The sequence below is a fragment of the Fukomys damarensis genome, unplaced genomic scaffold (genome assembly GCF_012274545.1).
Source record: "Fukomys damarensis isolate Sample0158 unplaced genomic scaffold, DMR_v1.0_HiC HiC_scaffold_23, whole genome shotgun sequence".
Taxonomy (NCBI): Eukaryota; Metazoa; Chordata; class Mammalia; order Rodentia; family Bathyergidae; genus Fukomys; species Fukomys damarensis.
In genome coordinates, this window is record NW_022900935.1 from 28157489 (window position 1) to 28180162 (window position 22674).

Here is a 22674-nt window from a genome sequence, read left to right on the forward strand (position 1 = left end):
TTCTCTAAATTATTACTATTAGTTTTCTACAAAATATTCCATGAGACTAATTTTCGACAGGAGCACTTGGGGAAATACTGCTTTAAAATATGCTGTGTGCACAATTTTGTTCAGCCAGTATGATCACTTTACAGTAAGAAACACTGAGATGCATGCAGGAGAAAAGGAATAATTTTGCAATCATAAATTCCATAACGTATTTACACCTACTCACTTCACAGAGCCACTATATCCTCTCAAGCTTTCTGATATACAAATTCTTCACACCAATCCCTTGAAGAAAATGCCTCTCATTTGTATACATTTAAATCCTATTAATCCTTAAAAAAACTCATCTCAAAATGTGTCTTTCCTATGATCCTGCATTGACAATTCTAGGCCTACTAAACTTAAACATTTTGTGGAAATTTGTGCTTTCTTATTGACTCCTTCATACATCTTCACCTCTGGGTTGGTTTGGAAGATCCTTAAGACTTTAGTGCTGGCACTGTGGGTGAAGCCTATGACCTAACTTTCGGTTGATAAGGCAAAGGGGTACAGGGTACATGGAGAAAACTGTGAGAGGGAAAACAGAAGAAGTAGTCAAGAACTGTAAGAATGATACTGGCTCCAGGTAGAGAAGCCTGAAAAAGTTACTAGGCTATAGATCCAAAAATAGTATAAAATGTTAGTTTTTTTTCAGAGTCTTCTATCTTGGAGTCTTTCTGAGGTTGTTCAAATGGTCAGATTGGGAGGTGGAACTTTTGTGGAAGAGCAAAAATTGTATAGCACTGATGTTTGTCCACATATTTGACTATACTATATTTAATTGAATAGTATAATATTTGATTATATTAGAAAAAGTGGCTTAAATGGTGGGCCATGGGATCTACAATGGGCAAGAATCTGAGAGTGCTGAGTAGGGGGGCAGGGTGATAGATACCCAGCATAAGCACAAAGGAACAGGACTTTGGATATAAAACTTCCTTGTATTATCAAAGGCTTCTAGGGGTGTGCTTATGCCCACTAATAGAATATATGTACTTCCCACTCCCAAGCCATTGAGAAAAAAACATGTAAATGATAATCTTATAAAGCTAACATAGCTTCAAGACAAATCTCCTCAGGATTCATTCTTTCAAACAGATTGCTTCCCTACACCTTTCTACAAGGAACTATCAGTGAAGAGGTGGAGATACAATGGCCTACTAGGGTTACGGGAAACAAGGAGGCACATCTGCAAGTGTAATGTAGGCGAATAGGCAGTTCCTGCAGGGGAACAGAAGAAGTAATTTCTTCCAAGAGAGACCTTACTTGGTTGTTTCATACAGCAAATATCTAAGTATCATATATGAAGCATAGTTTGGTTAAAACCAAAGGAAAAGAAACTAGAAGATGAAATGATTATTATTAATCATGGTGCTGAATTCCAGAGGGGGGAAAATAGAAAGGTTTGGAGACAAAAGGGAGTAGTAGAAAGCAAGGATTAAAGAAAGAACACAGACCAATGCAGAATTGACAGCATAGAGAGAATATATGGTGATCTAGATTTGCAATGTGATTGCAGAGGCAAACATGTAGGGCTGATGGAATAAGCTACTCTTAGGGGTTCAGATGTATATTTAGAAAGAATCCCAATAAAGGTGACCTTGAAGCATCTAGTCAGTGTTCTGTGATAGTCACTTCAGTCCCTGACTCGAGGTCTGAGTCGAAGTCTCCCAGTGCAGAAGGTGAGCGGGTCTTCCTACACAGATGATCCCTACTTAAGTTCTGTCATAGCTTGGGTTTAGATGTTCCCCCAAACCCTGCTGCAGATGAGACAGGGCTCTCTTTTTCAGAGGTAAATGAATTTAGAATGTGTGATGCTGGGATTAAGGGCACATAATTACTAGACCACTACATGTGAGTGACGGGTTTGGCACTTTCTAATCCTGGGAGTCTGGGTGTGATAAAGTGAGGAGGAAGACACTGTTAAGGTCCCTTGTTGCTTTTGCTAGCTTGTGCATGCCATGTTGATATTCCTCTGCAATACCTGTCTGCCATCCACCTTGCCTTGGAGCCTGATTATGGACTGAAACTTCTACAAAATGTGAGCTAAATAAACTGTTTCCCCTTTAACTTTGGGTGTTAAGTATTTTGTTTCAGCAACAAGTAAAAGGTAATACAGCAATTTGGTACCAAGAGTGGAGTCACTGCTGTGACATTACCTAGCCATGTGGCTCAAGAGCATTTGGAACTGGCTTGTGGGAAAGTGAAGAGTTAGGGAAGATTAGAAGATGCTGGCTGAAGAAGTAGCGCTGGAACGCCTTAAGCTGCTCTGTATGGGAGATTCTGGTCAGAGCTCAGAAGACCAGAAAGCCAGTAAAGACAGGCCTCCAGAAGTTTCTGCTAGGAAAAAGGACTTCTCTGGCTTTTGGACTCTTGATAAGGTGTGTTATACCTTGGTAGAAAGTTTGTCTGCATTTTGCTCATGTCTGGAGACTGTGCCTGAGACCGAGATTAAGGGTAGTGAACTAATTAATTTGGCAGGAGAAATTTCAAGGCAGTCTAATGTGGAGGTGGTGGCATGGCTACTGTTGGGACCTTCTAGCTAGATCTATATCGAGAATCAAGAGAAAAGCAGCCAGCACAATGATTTAAAACATTTTGAGTTTGGTTAGAAAGGAAGTTCCAGTAAAACTGTGGACTGCAAAGGTAGAGCAGAGGAGATCTTTATTGCTGAGATGGAATAGGATCATAAAAAAGAGATGGACTGAGGGCATTATAAGAAGCAGCTGGACTCTCCCTTTGCAGCTTCAAAACTACAAAAGTAAAAGACTTTCTTTGAGAAGAGTCCCAGAGCACCACATTCCAGAATGGCGGCAGCCTAGAGAATTTTTTCCTCCAAAATGGATTCAGAGTGCTCAGTGATCCAGGTAGTGATCCCTACAGCTAAGCGAGAGGGAAGGCTAGTTATTGAACCAGCAGGTAGAAAAATCTGGGTGTCAACCACATGATGATGATTTTAGGTGCATGCAGAATTCAAGAACTGTGGTGTCATAAAGGATTCCACCAAATTTTAGAAGGCCTGGGAGGCCAGGCAGTGTGTCCCTGAGAAGACAGACAGTGTGTGAAGCTGTGAGTAAAGCTCAAAGGGCAGTGGAGACCCCAGATGTTTGTAGAAGCCAGAATCATGGATCATCTGAGGAAAGCTGCAAGGAGAAAGCAGAGCTGGCCCAAGAGAGAAGCTGTGGGAGCTACAACCACCAGGTAGTGCTCTAGGGTTGGAGCTATCCAAGCCCTTTGGAGGTTATAACTTACCACAGACTGCCAGAAATGCTGGCGTGTAACTATGGCATTTAAGGTTTGCCCTTTTGAATTTTGGACTTGCTTTGATCCCACTCCTTTGTATCCCCCTGCTTGTAACTTTTGGAATGGAAATGTCTATCTTGTCCATTGAATGCTGGAAATGTTTAACTTCCTTTTTATTTGTGCAGGGCTCACAGCTAAGTTTGCCTTAAATTCCTGAGGAGACTATGGACTTGGATTTTTCAGCAGTGCTGAAACTTTTGGGACTTTCACAACTCTTGGAGATGGACTAAATGTCTTTTGTGTAAAGGGATGTGCATGAGTCTTTAAGGGGACAAAAGTGTAATGTTATGGCTTGTGTTTAGATGTTCCCCCAAAGCCTCCTGCAGATGAGGTGGGCTTTCTATTTCAAAAGTGACTGAACCTGGAATGTGTGATGCAAGGATTAAGGGCATGTAATTACTGTCACTATATATGAGTGATAGGTTTGGCACAACCCTAACTAAGGTAATCTGGATAAGATAAGAAGGGGCAAAAGACACTGTGAAGACCCCCTTGTTGCTTTTGCTAGTTTGTGCGTGCCATGTTGTTTTTCTTCTGTGATGCCTGTCTGTCATTCACCCTGCCTTGGAAACAGTAGATTATGAATTGAAACCTCTACAAACTGTGAGCCAAGTTAAATCTTTCTCCTTTAACTTTGGGTGTCAGGTATTTTGCCTCAGCAACAAGTAAAAAGTAACCAACACAAAGTCCTTCAAGTTATGATACTGTTTTGACTTCTTCATTTACCAGTATATTTGGTCAGAGTCCATACTTAAATCATCTTAATTTTCTCCTCTTTTGCTCAAGTTCAACAACTTAAGTCTAAGTGTTTTGATTATATGCTATCAGAATTCAGCTACTGCCTGCAGCTGTGCCAGCTCCTCTCCTGTGTGGGTAGAAATGGTCAGCAGACAGAGTGGAGGTAATGAGCTCTGAAGTAATCACTGAGGGAAGCTGAGATGCTGCTTAGGGTCTAGACTTTTCCAGACTCCACCAAGGATATAAACAAAAGTTTACTTGACAAGGGCTTAGAGAGCCATATTCATCAGGACTTTAAAATAATGCAAAGAGAACTTTTCTCTCATTTGGAATGCACTCAAGTTCTTTTCTTATTATGTTCTCCTTATGTGTCACACATTGCTTAAATGTTTTATATACATTATCCTAATAGCCTTATAAGCCAGAAATTATAAACATCACTTTATACACACACAAACACACACACATACACAAATTAAAGCTCAAAGAGGTTAAAAAAAACCTGAAGCCACATGGTTAGTGAGCAGAGTCTGTATTAGATCTAGTCTAATGTAGCTGGCTCCAAAATCTGTGCTTATAATCCTTATGGTACCTTGCCACTTTTCTTTTTGGCATTCAACATATAGTCTTATCTTCCACTTCAGAAAAACCTGGCCTCACAGTGCTCTCATCAATACCCATTAGAAAAAAACACTTTCAAACAGTTTTCTATGTTGCCATTTCAGTTTGATTCACAAGGCTTCCTGTAATCTTCCTGCAATTTGAGCATCAGCACCCATCTCTCCTTCCTTGAACATGTGCCTTATTCATATTCAACTACTCACAACTCCCTAATAAAACTGTGTGCTATCACTCCACACTTTTATACTTAATCTTTCCTCCCACCAGTCTGCATTCTCTGTCATTTTGCTTACTTAGTGAGCTACTACTCAAACATGTGTCATATGAACGGTTATTAACAGAGGTTTATTTAAAACATGAACTAATTAATCAATGAACAATGAATATGTAAGTAACTGCCTATCTTTTAACATATCCTTAAACATACTACCTGCTCTCTAAAGCCTTCCCTGGCTATTTGTTATGACTTGTGTTTAGATGTGCCCCCAAAGCCTCATGCAGTCATAGATGGGGCTTTTTCAGAGGTGGTTGGATCAGGTGTGATGCTGGAACCAATTTAGGTGCAATGCTAGACTCAAGGACACTGGGATTAAGGGTGTGATGGCTACCAACCCTAAGTAGATGGAGAAGATAAAATAAAGCACAAATGGCAGACCAGTGAGGACTGCCCAGCTGCCTCTTGGAGCTAGGCTGCTTCCCTACCCTCCAGCTCCCCAGGCCTCCTTCTGGGCAGACCAGTAAGGACTGCAGACCAGTAAGGACTGCCCAGCCACTGTGTGGGGCTAGGCTGATTCTTCACCCCACAGTGCCCTGGGCCTCCATTGGAGCAGACCGGTGAGCACTGCCCAGTCACTTGAGTTCCCCTGCAGCATCCCCGAACTCCTGCTCTCGGGCCTCCTGGCTGTGCTAGTACTTGCATCCAAATTGCAGAGGCACAGGTGGTCATAAAGGCCATTCTGCTGAGCTCCACAAGACAGAACAGAAGTGAACAACTGCAATAAAGGGACACCAGACTCCCTAATTAGTAAACTGGAGGGATCACCAACTTCCATAAGAACCTGGACTATCTTTCTTTCAGGGGAAGGGCAAATGGAACCTGTAGAACCTTGCAGAGTTTAATCTTGCAAGAAGTCACAGAGTTTAACTTGGCCCTGCAGACAGAAATCAGCCTAAATCTCAGGATCTGCTGCTGGCTTGCTGAGACTAATTGACTTAGATCTGCACTTTGCTACCCACATTGTCTATAGTGACAATAGAGATATTCTCTGAAGGAGGCCCTTCAAAAACTTTTAAATGTTTTTTTCCTTCTTTTTCTCTTAACTTTAATTATTTTAATTTTTTCCCACTCTTCAAATTCTTCCTTTTTTCTCTTCTTTTTCCCACTCAATCTGTTGCTCATCCACAATGTTCTTCATCTCCCTTTTTGTTCCTGTTTCTACCCTCATTAGGATTTCTTCTTTTTCTTGTCTTCCCTCTTTTTCCTTCTCTTAATTACAATTTATAGCTTCCCTGTTACTGTTAAATTGTTCTATTCTTATCTTTGTTCTTTCACTCTGTCTTACCCCATGTCTTCAAAAGTTTCCTAGAGTTTGTGTGATCTTCTTGTGTCCTCTGGCTTCACTTGAAACCTTCTCCTATCCTTCTACTTAGATATTCCTCTCTTCCCAATCCTTCCAATTCCCCCTCCTGAACGGTAAAGTTGATCTATTGAACAGTTTATTCACTATAAACATAATTTGGGCTGGTCATTGATTTTGATATAATTCACATGATTAAAGGTGACAGATTAATAACTACCACAAATGGTCAATTTCTAAGCTATGCTTGAAGCTATTGTGTTGCTGACTATATCAGTTGGGCTAAAGGGTTGTGATTGATTTAATCAGTTGTCCTTCCTGATATTATGAAAATGAGAGTGCCTCTGAGTCACTAGAGACTCAAAACCTAAAGAGCATCTAAATCTGGAATATCAAAGTACTACCTCAGGAATTAAACAAAGAATAGTACCAACAACAAAAATAAAAATGAGAAAACACTTAAGCAAGGTAATACAGACTTCCAGCTCACCAGTGGCACATTATAGGGGAAATGAGGTGGAAAAGTCTGACAATCAACCACCAGGCCACCCTGGCAGGAAGTAAAAAAGTAGATTAGTTGGGCTCTAGAAAAATTCAAAAACAGAAATAATTTCTCAGAGAACTATAGAGATGGTGAGCACAATGAAAGATATGATTAGAGACTCTAGAACAGAAACAGAAAAAAAAATGTTGAGTTCAGCACTATGATAGAAGCCTTGAATGCCCAGCACAGGAAAGAAATGGAATCCATGAAACAGATTCAAATCCAGGTAATAAAAGCCTCTACTGAAAGTGTACACACCAGACTGATCCAATATGAAGGTAGAATATCAGATAAAGAAGACATAATGGCAGTCAGTGACCATGAAAAGAGAAATCTCTTAAAAATAGTAAAGGACCATGAGAAATCAATCTAACAGCTCCTAGAAAAGGCAAAGAAGAATAATATAAGACAGATAGCAGTCCAAGAAAAAGCAGAAGGTACAAATGACATTAAAAAATCTGTTCACATAATTAAATACATAAAACATCTCAAACAGAGCAAAAGAATTTGACATACAGATAAGTGATGCATAAAGGACTCCAACTAGCCATGATCAAAAAAAAAAAAGAAAAAAAAAAGAAAAAGAAAAAGAAAGAAAAAGAAAAAAATCTACACCTAGACACATAAAAGTCAAGATTTCAGACACCCAACAAAAGAACAAAATACTGCAGGTAGTTAAAGAAATAAATCACATGCAAAGGAAAGCCCATTAGAATCACAGCAGACCATTTAACACAAACCCTCAAGTGAAGGAGAGCCTGGAGTGAGGTATTTCAAGTGCTGAAAGAAAACAAGCTCCAACCTAGATGGATATATCCTGCAAAACTGGTCTTCAAAGTGGATGGGAAAATAAGATACTTCCATGACAAAAAACACCCCCAAAATTTCAAGATTACCAAACCAGCACTCGGTACAATTCAAAACAATATCCTAGAAAAAGACAATAAAGGTCACAACATCATGAGGCCTAATACAGCAAATAAAATAGGCAAGTCAAGAATCTAAAGGGAGAAGGAAAAAAATTAAAAAGAGCCAACAACAGCAAAATAACATGACAATGTTAAGTCAATACATATAAGTTATAAACATCCATGTTAATCGCCTCAATTCACCAATCAAAAGGAATAGACTGGGAGAATGGATTAAGAAGCAAAATCCAATGACAAGTTGTACATACAAAAATATATAGTTCAAAAAGAAATTCATAGACTGAAAGTAAAAGGATGGAAAACAGTTCTCCATGTGACAGGAACCCAGACAAAAAGCAGGGGTAGCTATCTTATTTGAAGACAAAGTAAATTTCAAATGAAAACTAATTAAAAGACCCAAAGAAGGTCACTACATCCTTGTAAAGGGAACAATCCAAAAGAAAGAGATGACAATCATAAATATATATGCATTAAATATTAATGCCCGCAATTATATAAAACAAATATTAAGGGACATGAAAAACAAAACAAGCACTAATAGAATTGTAGTGGGGGAACTCAATACCCCACTGTCATAAATAGACAGATCACCTAGACAAAAAATCAAAAATGACATACTAGAACTGAACCAAACTTTTGAACAAATGGATTAACAGACAACTACAGAGTATTCCACCCAACAAAATCAGAATATACATTCTTTATGCCTGCACACAGGTCATTCTCCAAAATAGACCATATACTAGTTCATAGAACACGTTTAAATAAATAAAAAGTAATTGAAGTTATCCCATATCTATTATTAGACCATAGTGCAATTAAGCTGGAAGTCAATAGCATAAGTAATTGCAAGAACTTCACAAACACATGGAAATGAAACAACACTCTCCTGAACAATCAATGGGTCACAGAGGAAATTAAAGAAGAAATTACTCAGTTTTTACAAATAAATGACAATGCCAATACAACATACAGGAATCTATGGGACACAATAAAAGCAGTTCTACATGGAAAATTCATAGCAGTGAATGCCCCCACGAGGAAAACAGAGTGAGCTCAAATAAACAACCTAACAATGAATCTTAAGCTTCTAGAAAAAGAAGAGCAAGACAAACCCAAAGTTTGTACAAGGGAGGAAATTATAAAGATCAGAGCAGAAATCAATACAATGGACAATAAGAGAATGCTATAAAAATCAATGAATTGAAAAATTGGTTTTGTTTGTTTGTTTGTTTGTTTGGTACCGGGGATCAAACTCAGGTCTTTGTACTGGTGAGGGAGGCAGAAGAACCACTAAGCTAAATCCCCAGCCTGAAAAGTTTTTTTTTTTTTAAAGAATAAATAAAATCAATAAACCTTGTCAAGAAAAGGCTCAGATCTATTCAATTAGTAACAACAACAACAAAAAAATGAAGTTACAACAAATCCAGGAGGAATCCAGAGGATCATCAATACCTAATTGCAGAATCTATACTCTAATAAAATGGAAAAGACAGAAGAAATGGACAAATTCCTAAATACATATGAATTACCAAAGATGAACAAAGATGATAAAAAAATCTAAACACCCCAATTACAAACAGTGAAGTTGAAAATGGAGTTAAAAATGTACTAACAAAGAAAAGCACAGGTCCTGCTGGCTTCACTACTGAATACTACAAGACATTCAGAGAAGACCTATTGCCACTAATCTTTAAACTTTTCAGTGCAATTGAAAGGGAAGCAATACTTCCAAATTCATTCCTGGAAGTAAGTCTTACTTTGATTCCAAAACCAGGGAAAGACCCAACCAAAAAAAGAGAACTACAGGCCATTCTTTCTAATGAACATACATGCAAAATACTCAATAAGATACTGGCAAACAGAATACAGAGGGTCATCAAGATCATATCCCCTGACTGAGTCAGATTTATTTCAGGGATGCAAGGATGGTTCAACATACATAAATCAATAAATGTAATACACTATATTAACAGAGTCAAAGACAAAAAACATATAATCATCTCAATAGATGAAGAAAAAACATTTGACAAAATTCAACAACCATTCATGATTAAAAAAAAAATAACCCTGCAATACATTGGAATAGATGGTCTTTATCTCACCTTGATAAAGGCTATCTAAGAAAAAACAACAGCCAAAATTATATTAAATGTCCAATAACTGAAAACCTTCACACTAAAATCAGGAGCAAGACAAGAATGTCCACTATCACCTCTCAAGAGCCAAAGCAATTAGAAATGAGAAAGAAATTGAAGCAATTAAGAGAGGAAAGGAAGAAATTAAACTGTCACTATTTGCTGATGATACGATACTCTACATAAAAGACCTAAAAACTCTGCCAAAAGACATTTAGACTTAATTGACACTTTCAGCAGAGTAGTTGGATACAAGGTCAACACTCAAAAATCAATAGCCTTCTTGTACACAGATAATAGACTCGCTCAAAGAGAAATTAGGGAAACAATTCCTTTCACAATAGCATCCAAAAAAAAATGAAGTATCTAGAAATCAATCTAATGAAAGAGGCAAAAGACCTCTACAGTAAAAACTACAGCACTCTGACAAAAGAGGTCAAAGAGGATATAAGAAAATGGAAAGATATCGCCTGCTTTTGGGTAGGAAGAATCAACATAGTGAAAATGGCCATACTTCAAAAACTGCTATACATATTTAATGTAATCCTGATTGTATTTCCAACAGTATATTTCACAGAACTAGAGAAAACAATACAAAAATTCATTTGGAAAAAGAAGAGACCTCAAATAGCAAAAGCAATTTTAGGCAACAGAGACATGACAGGAGATATCACAATCCCCAATTTGAAAGTATACTACAAAGTTACTGTGATAAAAACAGCATGGTGCTGGCAAAGAAACAGACCCAAAAATCAGTGGAATATATTGAAAGATACAGAAACAAGTCCAGATGTACTCAGCTACCTCATCTTTGACAAAGGAGCCAATCATCCTCACTAGAGGAAAGATAGCCTCTTTAATAAATGGTGTTGGAAAAACTGGATTTCACTCTGCCACAGATTAAAAGTAGATACCTATCTTTCACCATGCACTGAACTAAACTCCAATTGGATTAAAGATCTAAATATTAAAATAGAAACACTAAACTCATGGGAAGTTAAGTTAAGAGGAACTCTTGAAGACACTGGCATAGGAAAAGACTTTATAAACAAATCCATAGTAGCACGGGAACTAGCACAAAGAATCAACAACTGGGATCCCATCTTATTAAAAAGCTTAAGCACTGCAAGAAAAACCACCAACAGAGCTCAGAGAGAACCTAATTGTGGGGAAAAAAATTAACCAGGTGTTCCTCAAAGGACTACTATCTAGAATATATAAAGAACTAAAAAAAAAATCATACCTCCCAAATATAAAGAGCCGATTCAAAAATGGGCATCTGAAATGAACAAACATTTCTCAGACAAAAAAGTCAAAGCAGTAAATAAAGACATGAAAAAATGTCCAACATCACTGGTCTTTCAAGAGGTGCAGGTGAAAAGAATTCACCCCAGAAAGAATGGCTGCTATCAAGAGAAATCAACCAATAACAAATTCTGGCGGGGTTGTGGGGAGAAAGAAACACTTCTCCCTTGTTGGTGGGAGTACAGACTGGTGCAACCACTGTGGAAATCAATATGGAGATACCTCAAAGAATTAGGATTAGAGCTTCCATTAGACCCAGCTATATCTCTGCTGGGTATCTTTCTAAAAGAATGTAAACAATCATACCATAGCAGTAGAAGTGCACCCATGTTTATAGCAGCACAGTTTGCAATCGATAAAACTTGGAAACAGCCCAATTGCCCACCAGTTGGAGACTGGATCAAGAAGATGTGGTTTTTCTATAAAATGGAGTACTAGTCAGCCATAAAGAATGATAAACTAGAATCATTTATAGGAAAATGGATGCATATTGAGGCCATAGTCTTAAGTGAAGTAAATAGGACTTGTGTGATACTGAATAGTTTCTTTGGTGTGAAAAGCTAAAAGTGTAAATAAGATTCAAATTGTATAATTGATAATGTGAAATAAGAATAAAAGGGCTAAAGTAGTAGGGGAAATGGAAAGGGTAGGGAAAAGGAAAGAAGTGAAAAGAAAAATATTAGAAAAGGAAAAAATGGGAACAAAGTCTTTGTAAATAGGAAGGATGGAGAGGGTGCAGGGAGGGCAGGGGTATGGGGAAAAATAAGAACTGTTATGTAAAGGTCCAAGATACCAATGATAAGTGTAACTGTACTGTATAACTAAACAGTATCAATAAACTCAATGAAAAAAAACGAAGGAGGTGGAAAGATGCTGTTAAGTTCCCTTATTTCTTTTGCTATCTTCCATTGCCGTGAAAGTCCTCCCTTCTGCCAAGTGTCACTCTGTCTTGGAACCAGCTGATTATAAAAACTGAAACCTCTACAAACTGTGAGCCAAATATACCTTTCTGCCTTCAATTTTGGGTTTCAGTTATTTTGTATTAACATTAATCATCATCAATTTTTCTCTACTCTTCATCAGTCTTTCTCTACTTTGATAAAAAAGAAATGAATTTTTTCATCTGGTTTGTCTCTTAACAAAGAGCAACAGAAGTAAGTGGATATTTCTTTAAAAAGCATGTTGGTTTCTTGAGGAGGGGAACTGTGCCACCTCCTGCATCTGCACTAGTGATAATACAGACAACTCTTCAAAATACTTATTCATTTTTTTAGAAAAAAATGTAATGAAAAAATGAAAAGAAGACTCACCCCAGGATATCAGTTGCAGATATCACAGGAAGGTAGATTTTTGCTCAGTATAAAATATTCAACATTTATATGAAGAGAAAGTAGAGAGGCTTGCCTTTCAGGGGAGTACATGATGGGAAGGTTTAAGGAATTCCATAAATAAACTTTGCATATTTCACTTTAGTTTAGACAAGGCAGCCTTGTGATCCTACTCAACACAGATGGTGTAAAACAGTCTAGAGAAACAACATAACAAAAAAAAATGATAGCTATTATAGTACTATTTTCTATGTGTGCACATAGCACTGACCATGTGCCAGGACATTGTAAGTACTCATCACACCAAGCCTCTGATGTTTTCCCTACATTTTCCCAATATGACAAAAATGAAGGTAGTGTTAAGAATCCTTCTTAAGAGAAGTAGCGTGTCTATAACATCCCAAAAGACCATAGAAGGTAAAGCGTCTAACATCTGATCCTGCCAGTGACCCAGGAAAATTCCAAGCTCTGAGATGTGTGCTCTGAGGACTCAGAGAATAAAAGCTGACCTAGCTCTTAGAACAAGCCATTTTCTATCCTAATAATGGAAGAAGATTTTCACTTTTGTGAGGAAGGACTGTAATTCTCATCCTCAGATTTAGTTATGTATGCCGAGTATTTTGTGTTAGCGAGCACAAAGACACATACCATATGCACGTGTACATGTATTCATCAGATTCTCAAAAAATTTTCCATACCTGTTATAGCTCCTACTTCTCTGCATCAATCTCAACATATCTTTCTCCACAACTACACTGAGCTCTCCTTGAGGGTTGAACATGCAGTGTTCACCCACGAACAAAGTTCCAGAACTTAGCATAGAGATGAGAGAGGCAAAACTACTAGTGAATTGGACAAGTGAAAGTATTTGTAAGAAAGTTATTTCCACCACACCAATATATGTACATAGTTATCCCTGTCTGTGAAATTTTAAATCACACAATAAATATATGATGTTCTGATAAACAGCACTGCCTATTAAAATGTATTCCTTCTGCTTGTAATTGCCTTTACCATATCTTTCTACATGGTTCATCCTTATATACAGAAGAAAGACCCAAGTCAAATGATATTTCTCTTTAAAATCTTTGTCAGCCATAAAAACTGAGAAATTAGAGTCATTCATAGGAAAATGGATGCATATTGAGGTTATACTCTTAAGTGAAATAAATAAGTCACATGTGTAAATACCGAATAGTTTCTCTGGTGTTAAAAACTGTAATTGTAAAGAAGATCCTAATGGAATAATTGACAATGGGTAATAGGAAGAAAAGGGCTAAAGTTATAGGGGAAGTGGGAAGGGTAGGGGAAAGAAAATAAGGGGGAAAATCTGATAAAATGAAAAAATGGCAATAAAGTTTTTGTAAATAGGGAAAGGAGGAGCAGGTGAAGGGAGGGCAGGGGTATGGGGGAAAATGAGAACCAAGAACTGCCATGTAAAGGTACAAGAGCCCAATGAAGAATGTAACTGTACTGTATATCTAAAATGTACAAATAACTTAATGAGAAAAAAAATTTCTGTCAGCAATTCTGCCTGAAATTCATGGAACTAATCATAAATTCATGTGATTACCCAGTTTCCTGTTTCCTCTACTTTATTTAGCTAGGGACAGATGGCAAACTATCATCTTTTATCCCAGGTATATTTGGAACCAAGATAAGATATCATGTCTATTCCCTTCATGAGGACAGTAGAATGAATCTCTCATGTGTCACCTATGCCAACGCATGGTCTTTAGACTAGGTGTGGCTGTTAACAATTGAGAGCATTGCCTGACTTGAGCCAGTTGGTCCATTCCTTTTCCTCAATGGTGTCTGGCACAGTTAGGCACCTGGAATGGGTGTCCATATTATAAATCTACCCTCTGTAAGCAAACAGAACCCACTCCTATTCCGATCCTATCTTCTCCCAAATAATTATAATAGTGCTCCAGTCACCAGCACATCTATTCTTGCCTTTCTCCATAATTTGTCACAGCTAATCTCTTGGTGAGTCACATGAAGGGGAAGAAAGAGAGAATGAGGGAATACTCAGATATAGATCACACATTTTTATACTTGGGTGTCTAATCAGATTATCATCTTATTGGGGGCTGATGGGCATTAGGGGTTGAAGGGGAGAGACAGTGCTACATACTGGCAGCTGAGTTTTTTTTATAACAAAATGATACTGCTCACTTCTTGAATTAACCTTTTTGTCCTATATACTGTATTGTTTATTTTTCAGTTTATTTTATATGTAGGGATTTTATTTTTTGCTGGTTCCTTCTGGAGAAGGACACCCACACACTGTAGCAGCAGCTGCTTCTATTAATTCCAAGTCATTACAAACATTAAAATGAAAGCCAATTACTTTGCCTGGTTTAGAGCCAAAGAAGAACTGAGACTGCTTATACTCTGGTTGTGGACAGTAACAATATTCCTACCTATGAGTGACTGCAGGCGGAATGCCAGTGTAGTTAGAAATGCCAAGGAGATGCACCCCATGCAAGAAGACGCTAGGAAACACATATTCTAGGTTCTCCATTTCAGATACTCAGAAGGCAATCTCTCATCTCTTTTGTTGTGAATGTTGTGAACTATGTTCCAGTGGCTTAGGAGCTAATATCCTATGCAAGAAGGAGTTCTAAATTATCTACTTTATCTTCTCTGACCTAGATTCTTAAAAATTAGCAAAAGAACACTGCACATGGAGCTAGAAGTTGAATTCCAATCCAAGCTTTTGGTGTCTCTTATTTTCTCTGTGTCTCTGAGTAAAATATTGTTACTACATAATGCCCTGCATCTACTTTAAGACTGCTGTGAAACCTCTTAGGTAAAATGGATTTTATTTTTAAAGCTGGCATTTACTGGGAATAGGGTGGTACATGACGCGGTAGTGGTAGAAGTAGATGATGTGGAGAGAAAGAAGGAAAGTAATCAATCTGCCTACTTGTCTATATTGCCATGATTTTGCTTTTATAGTGAAAAAATATACCCTATCATGTCCAACTTCTTTTTTCCCCACTCCTGCCACCTCCATTCCCTTCCCCGTACAACCTTTCCAAAACTTGGACTGTCACTTCCCAGGTTAAAACTTTTAATAATTTCTAACCATGCTGAAATGAAATAAAAATCTTTAATATGATGTAATCACTTCCTCAGAGTTGAACTTGTCACCTTTAAATACTTTCCCTTCTATTCATCCTGCTCTTCACACCACTTCCTTTGCCTAATCTTTTTTTTAACTCTCGAATGTTCCATATCACCACCTAAATCAGACCCTTGTATTAGTCTCCTTTAGAGCAACCAAGCCCTTTCCCTCAAAGCATTACCTGTGTATTATATGTGTATATTATATGTGTATTATGCTTACTTACAGTTATATTTCTAATGAAGTTGTTTTTTCTATGTGTATAGGAACAGGCTGTGTTTTTTGCTGGTCTGTGAATAATCTAGCAACTGACATAATGCACAATACATGGTAGACTAGTACTAGATACCTATAAAATAAATGGAATGAATACATGTTGGTGAAGGTATAATGCCAGGGAGGTAAAAAAAAAACAACAAATGACTGTTGTCTCCTTGAGACAAAGTGGATTTCCTAGAAGTACTAGGTATTGGTGGCTCTTGGGCTAGAGAGGCTTCTAAAAGGTCCACGAGTTAGTCCCCCCCCAATTTTCACACAGTGCTTCTCTCAGAGAAGTGAAAAAGTTACTAATCATCCAAAGATTTCCTTCCTCCTATAGTGATAGGGACCCATATATTATATAATGTTAGTCTGTTTCTGGATTCTTTCGAGTTCTTTTTCTACTTCATCAAATAAGAACTTGAAGGAGAGAGATTCATTATCACTGAGTCCTATCATGTAAGGAACCACTGAGCCCCTGGGTCTGTGCAATTAGAGATTAACCTGATTCATCAGTGGTGGCAGTAGTTAGAGGCTCATCATAATGTTCCCCAGAACAAAATGGTTTCAGACTGCCCCCTTGCTCGCACTGAGTAGGGTACTACAGATTTGACATGACCAAAGTTAAGAAGGAGCTTAGTAGTAGACAAAGTAATGTAGGAAAATAAGACTATCTGGAACTACCATCTGATTTATCATCTCTCTGAACGCCACACTTCCTATTCCTAGCCTCAAAACCCGTACAGGAAGTACTCTGTTCACTGAGCAAACTGAAATGCTGTCCCCATTGGAAAGACTGAGGAGTAGATCATGGAGATCATGAGAGTAGATTCTAGTAACCTGGGAATTCCAGTGACCAAGGGAATCAAGAAATGGACTAAAACTCAGGGTGCCAAAACCAGGGAGCTTAAACAAAAGCAATGTGAAAAATAAGTTTGTTCAAAAACCTGATTCCCAAACTCAGCGGAACAGCCGATGAGAGACAATAAGTTTGGAGCCAAGAATGAGTCTGTGACAAAGGAAAAAGACCACGAAAAAGAAAAATTAGAGGAGCAGAAGGCATGTATGACAAGTTATGCTCAGCGTAATTTGGGAGGTACAATTACAGGGTGAAAGATACAATTATAGTCTCAAGTGGATGAAGATGTGACTGGAATAAGAGATGGAGAGGATTCCTTAGCAAAAGTGAGGTACACATCAGGTTGCAAGTTAGGAAATGTAGAAATTACACTCTTATTCTCATAAAGAGTTATCAAGAGTGAGTGGTACCCTATTAGGAAAGACTAACATAGATACACAGTGGACAGCCTGAGATCTTGAGTTGATATCCTCTAGCTGTCAGTCTCAAGGCAGCAGGTGACAAAACCAAAGATAGGCCATTAGTCTACGTGAAAAGTGATAACAATCTGATGCCTTGTGGCAACATAGGAATGCTAGGTTGTGACTTGTGGGATGTAGACTTCTGTGATAAAGCAATGAATGAAGAACAAATATCAAGATATGGCACAACCCTGGGAATACCTGATATAGAGAAAGAAATCTCATCTAATGGTGCCAGAAGAATTATTATAGTAGTGGAATAGCTGTAAAATTTCAACAGCAAGCATTAGTTGATCAGGATCAGAATAAGTGAGGCTTTAGAGACTGAGATTGACGCAGGAGACAGAGGTAAGGGTAAAGCAAAGGTCCATCATGTTTGTAGAACATTTAGGTTGGGGTTTAGTTGTGATTCTGAGAGAAGATTGTAGGGGTAGAAGGGGTGTTCATCTTCCTGACAAAGACTAATTGTTTGTAAGATTGGACAGAGTCCAAACATAGCCCAGTGTGAATCTGCAGGTGAGCTATGTTGTCAAACCATACAACTTACTAACACTTAAACTCTCCAGCGAATCTTCACATGGCAAGAGTTACTTCTTTTTGGTCTCATTTCCTCTGGCAAGCTCCTCCCCCGGCTACAGTAATTATACCCACCCTCAGTCCACCTCTGGCCCCAAGATCCCTGTATAACTCTGTGATAATATATAGCATACTGCATTATAGCCTATATTTTTCTTCATTATTCCAGTAGAGTGGGTCAATATCTCTATTTGTTCACCACTAATCCCTAGTGGTTAGCAGAAGTATGAAACATTGTAAATAACAAATAAATAATTTCAAGTGACTGAGAGAGTGAATAAGAAAAGGGGTAGCAAAAATAAGATTGGAGAACCTGGGAAGTGGGCACAGGAACATATAATACAACACATAATTCATGGTTTGGAATAAATAGTTACTATATAAAGGTCAGTGGCTCCCAAGGGGACACCAGTAATACCCTCTTAGGACATTTCATCACTGAATAACTGGCTTAAATGTGGGTTGAAGGAGTCATGTCGGACATTTTTGCCTTCCTCGCATGAAAAATAGTCTCTCAATCAGTTTCTTAGTGCCCAGCATCTGTTTGTGGATGGTACAGCTTTTATTCTACACCATTGATCTTCACAGTTAAAAATTATGTGAAAAACTTTCATACTTCAGTAGAAGTATTAATCTTAGAAGGTTTGAATCCATGCATTTCACAACCTCTCACTATTCAGGGTTATTATGTTAATTAAAATAATAAAATTGACTCAGTAAAGAGATTTTGATAATTGCAAGAGTAAATGAACTTTACAAATCATCTACCAGCTTCCTGAAATTTGGGAATCAGAAATATAGGAGGTGAGGAGCATTTCCATTCAATAAGAAACTTATAACTTTACTTTGGAAAACTTTGTAATCTGTTTGGGAGTATATTAACACTTTATACTGACACATCTTGCCTACTTTTATAGATATAGAGTACTTTAGGGATCATCTAGTCCAATGTCTTTCAAACACTTTCTAGCTACAAAATACTTTCTTCAAAAGAAAGCTAAGAGAGAAATACAATATGTAAAAACAAACAAACAAGTAAGCAGAATTTGGATGGCAAGAAACAGGTCAAAGGGGGTTAGGCTTGACCTCATTCAAACCCTGTTTTGTAACTGAAACCTAGAGAGATTAATGACTGGTCCAAAGCTACACTGTGAGTTAGAAGTAGAACCAAAAACGGTTCATCCAACTATTTGTGCTTCATTAATTCATCAAATAAATATTTATCATGCACTATTCTTGATTCTAGAGAGAAATTCATGTATAAAATTAGTGTATGAAACAAAGCGCTATGAAGAAAAAAGCATAAGGGATTGGAAAGTAAAGGAGAGTGTGATAGGTTTATCATACAGGATTGACAAAGATCTTTCTGATGTTTGAATAAAGTGAAGCAGTAGTGGGTTTCTGAGGGGAGACTGCTGTAGGCAGAGGGACCAGAAAGTATCACTGATGTTTCCCTACTATTATTGTCTCTTCAGGACAGAGCATTTGCTAGATGCAGGACTTGCATTATCTCCTCTACATGCATGAAAGTTCAGACCATAAGTTAAAATACAGAGTTGTAGCAAATGGATATGCCTTTGAACCCAGGTTTTGATAGGCATTTAATTATACAGCTTTGGGCAAGTGACTTATCTTCTTTTATCTTCTATTTTATGATTTGCAAATGAGAATGATGCTATTTTACTTTACATATTTATTCAAAGTATTTAATAATAAATACAGATGTAGCTTCTGACATGTACCAGTGAGTTAAGTTAGAAACTATTATTATTGTTTATTTCCCTTTTAATGAATGAAGGGTTATTGTTAGAGTGGGCACTAAATTTTGACTCCTCAACATATTTCCTCCTCCCGATAGTAAACGATTTCCCACAATTAAATGACTCCTTCCTCACTGGGTTATTTTCCTGGGGCCACAGAAAAAGGTCTCACTATCTCTTTCAAAGCACATGCTCCTATCTAGAACAATCATATAAGTCCTCCAAGGAATGAATATAAAGAATATATACATAACAGAAAGAAAATGCAGTAATTAAAGATTTGGTGTAATTTCCTGTTTTGACCTGGCCGTGTGTGTGACTCCCTTTCCCTGGTGATAAAACTGGTTCATTCTCACCCTTCTAATCCCATTGGTTCATGAGTTCTTGGTATTCTTCAATTGTATTTCCTTTGACCTCAGTTAAGAAGAATTTAATTCTATCATTAGAAACTAAAGAAACTGCATCTTGTATACTTATATATCAGTAAGTTAACTGAAGATGATGAAAACACCAATATAAGTCATATTTAATTTTAAATAATTGGAATTATGTTGTTGAACCATAACGTAACAAAGAAAAATTTGAATTTCATATATGGCTTTTATACTCTCTGGAAAGCAATTTCTTCAACTGAAAAACAGGATTATATGAAAAACAAAGCAAGATTCAATTGAGTGATTATTATGGTTTGTGTTTAGATGTCCCCACAAAGCTTAAAGTGGATGAGGTGAGGCTTTCTTTTTCAGAAGTGGCTGAATCTGGAATGTGTGATGCTGGGAGTAGTGATACTCCAGAGTGTGACACTAAATCACTACATGTGAGTGATTGGTTTGCCACTGCCCTAATCCCGGTAGTCTGGATGGGATAAAAGGGGCAGAAAGTTGCTGTTAAGGTTCCTTGTTGCTTCTGCTACCATGAGGGTGCCATGAATTGTTTCTCCTCTGGTGCACCCCTCCTGCTGCTCTTATCTGCCATGACCAGTTGCTCCTTTGCCACCCTGCCTTGGAGCCAGCCGATCACGACCGAAACCAAACTGTAAACGGAATAAACAACAAACTACAAACTGTAAACTGAATAAACCTTTAACTTTGGGTGTTGGGTATTTTGTCTCAGCAACAAGAGAAAAATAACACACCAATCCTAAACAGTTCTCTCTAGAGCTAATATTTGAAGATTCCAAAGTCTGTAAATTCAGATTCTATGAATTTCACTATAATATTCGTAGTTTCCTAAGTTTTCTTTAAAGCTTTAATCAAAAGCCAGTAAGGAAAAAATTTTAGGTCATAGCCTCAAATCATACCATGAAGGCAGCTGCCTATTTTCCCTTTATGCAGGGATAGCTCAAACATTCACCTGCTTCTTGAGTTGAATAAAATATAAGAGTGTGGTAGGAAAGATGTGGTATATCCGCTGAAAGATGTCATTTAAGATCACAGTTAGTGGAAGCCAGTCATAAGCTTCAACTCTAGGATAAAAATAACATTATCCTATCTCTGTGATATGCTAAATAATTTGATGTTCACAGGGGGCATAGGTGAGGTGATCGGGGAAAGATCCCTGAAGAAAGTAGTTTCAAACTGAATTTTGACTGTGATAAAATTCAGTTTTATACAAATGGAAGGGAAATTGTCAGACAGAGGCAGAATATGTGCACAGGAGCAGAGATGAGAGGGCACGCAAGGCACTCAAAGAAACTGAGCCCTGGAGCTAAAGCAAAGGTTTTATGTGGCAAACTCCTGAAGTCTAAAGAGGAGCCTAATTTCATTTACAGTGAGTTGGGTGGAGTTTAAAGTTCAAAGTAATGTAAATAGGCAAATTTATCGTATATGCTTCACTTTCCAAGCCATTTCACCAACTTTGCATCTGCATCCTCTGCTTCACCTAAATTGGCACCAAGGAAAAACGATGTAGTTAATTTTATCAGGATTTACCCAGGAGACTTCCATGAACTGTAAGCTAAAATAGAAGAAAGGGGTAAAATTTCTTTTCTAGGTAGAACTATTGAACTGCAGCTATTGTCACAGCAAAAGCTCTTGCAACAAACTCAGTCCTTTCTGGGACAATTCTAGAATGAATCCTTGGCTAAATATGGAGAGAAGGTGCTGCAACAGTAGAGGGTCTAGGGAAGTCAGGCCATTTTCCCTAAAGTGGTCTTGTGTCTTGAAGTAGGAGACTGAGAGTGTTCTGCAAGCTGATAAGTTGTTGCAGTGGGAGAAAAAACTGGAGAAAAAAAATAAATCCCATTGGTGGAGTGAACATAAAGGTGATGAGATCAAAAGGAAAAATGGAAGGGGAGAGGAATAATGGAAGATTTATTGAAGAGCATGGCTTGCATCACTCCTAGAGACAGCACTGACTTGGAGAATACATTTAGCAGTGATTCCTGTCTTCTTGGGCTAAGAGCTTACAGAATGTGGTGCCCTTCAAAAATGAAATAGGAATAAAGGGGCTAAAGGTGTAGGGAAAGTGGGAAGGTTAGGGGAAAGCTACTAAGGGAAAAGAAAAAAATATGAGAAAATGAAAAAACGGAAATGAAGTGTTTGTAAAGGGGGAGGGGAAGAGGGGTAAAGGGAGGGCAGGGACAAAGGGAAAAAATGAGAACCAAAAGCTGTCATGTAAAGGTACAAGATTCCAATAATGAATGTAACTTTACTGTATACCTAAAATGTACCAATAAACTCAATGAGGGGGAAAAAATCTGATATATCTGGAAAAAAAAATGAGTCCCAGTCTAATCCCAGGATATCTAGCTTGCTGAAGATGGATTTCCAGATTGTAAATCCTTATTTCAGGGAAGGGGGTGGAAAGAGTGGGAACTTAGCTCTTTGTGTTTTAGAAAATGCATCTCTGTTTTGAAAATCAGTCATAACACCATATATGTGGAGGAAGGTTCACGTCTGAGATAGCAAAGCCTCAGCCGATCAAAAGTGATTTTGGATACTCAGCAGACTGTAGATGCAGCCTGGACAAAAGTACTGTAATCATGCCTATGCATGCCTACCTGGCTATCCCCAATTTGAAATTTAGTTAGTTTTCAATTTCCTGACTCAGTCAAAGCTGCTCCATATGGATAATGTTAAAGGCAAATCATATACTCAGCACCTTCTCTGTGCTAGC

At 37.8% G+C, this 22674-nt stretch overlaps 1 protein-coding gene across 4 annotated transcripts in view; it reads right to left on the bottom strand.

The window, feature by feature from the left end:
• Positions 1 to 22674, bottom strand: part of Agbl4 (ATP/GTP binding protein like 4) — a 1213327-nt gene that overhangs the window by 503656 nt on the left and 686997 nt on the right. The window lies entirely within an intron of this gene.